The sequence below is a fragment of the Nanorana parkeri genome, unplaced genomic scaffold (genome assembly GCF_000935625.1).
Source record: "Nanorana parkeri isolate BGI_ZX_2015 unplaced genomic scaffold, ASM93562v1 scaffold860, whole genome shotgun sequence".
In the NCBI taxonomy this organism is placed as follows: Eukaryota; Metazoa; Chordata; class Amphibia; order Anura; family Dicroglossidae; genus Nanorana; species Nanorana parkeri.
The window spans coordinates 510759-512466 of NW_017307128.1; positions in this window are offsets into that span (position 1 = coordinate 510759).

The following is a 1708-nucleotide window of genomic DNA, read 5'->3' on the forward strand; positions in this document are numbered from 1 at the left end:
CACACAAAATATTGACACTTTAGACATTTTCACTTAGGGGTGTACTCACTTTTGTTGCCAGCAGTTTAGACATTAATGGCTGTGTGTTGAGTTATTTTGATGGGACAGCAAATGTACACTGATATACAAGCTGTACACTCACTACTTTACATAGTAGCAAAGTGTAATTTCTTCTGTGTCGTCACATGAAATGATATAATAAAATATTTACAAAAATGTGAGGGGTGTACTTACTCCTGTGAGATACTGTATATTGTATACAATTGTGCTCAAAGGTTTGCATACCCTTGGAGAATTGGTAATACATGTACCATTTTTAAAGAAAACATGAGTGAGCAGGCAAAACACATTTCTTTTATTTCTTAAGGGATTCATATTGAGATCTGTAGGTCAGAACAGAATGGTACAATCATAAAACAAAACATGGCAACAAATAAAAAAATGAAATGACCTCTGTTCAAAAGTCGGCATACCCTTAGTTCTTAATACTGTGTATTGCCCCTTTAGCATCGATGACAGCATGCAGTCTTTTGTAATAGTTCTCTATGAGGCCCCGGAATTCTTGCAGGTGGGATAGCTACCATTCGTCTTGGCAAAATGCCTCTAGGTCATGTAAAGTCTTTGGTCATCTTGCATGAACTGCACCTTTGAGATCTCCCCAGAGTGAGTCGATATTAAGATCAGGAGACTGTGATGGCCACTTCAGAACCTTCACCTTTTTCTGCTGTAACCACTGGAGGGTGAACTTGGCCTTGTGCTTAGTGTCATTGTCCTGCTGGAAAGTCCAAGAGCGTCCCATACTCCTGACCTCTGCATTATTTACCGCTGAACTGTGTATTACATACTCCCGACCTCTACCTTATTTCCTGCTGAACTGTTACATACTCCTGACCTCTGAACCCTAGTACTCTGTGTCACCCGTTTCAGAGTCCTCCCCTTACAGTGTCTGGGAACTCTGACGTAAGTGGATGAGAGTTTGACTTGCATTTTTGAGTTGATATTATTGTAAAGTTATGGGTGTCCATTTTTGGTAAGGGGTGCAATTTCAGATCTTGCCATAGGGCACTATTTTCTGTAGATATGCCTCTGCAGAGGGATTTGGTTCAAAAGAGGTCATGCTGGAAGCTTTGCTTTGGCGCAAAAAAGCAGGTGGTTGATATGCATTTTTAACATCCTCCTACCTACAAAGTAACATGGCGGCTGCTCAGCTCTGTTTCCCCGAAAATAAGACCTACCCCGAAAATAAGACCTAGTACTATTTTTGGGAATTGCTAAAACATAAGACCTACCCACTGTTTTTTTGAGCAACACGGTATATTGCTGCAGCTGCCATGCTTTGCGGTGTGACAAATTTAACTTGGCTTGTCACGCCAAACATGCTCGTTTAGGTCAATGGGGTTGCGCTCCAACTGTGGTTGCTGTGCAGTATTTAATGAACCCCCCCTTGGGATTGTTGAAAACCCCAGGCACTGAGGAGGTGCCTGGCAGCCTGAACACCAGTCAGAAAATAAATGTACTGTGGCGAATCACGCTGAGGGGCAGTAAAGTCTGCAACCTGTGTGAATGCAAACTTGTAAAGCAGCTACATATACTTCTTCAGTGAATCATGTGTCTCAAGTACTCTATACACACACACAATCATCGCATAGACACCGGTAGCCCCTCCCCATTCATAGCAGCGTGATGACGTCACACGGGAGGACGGCGC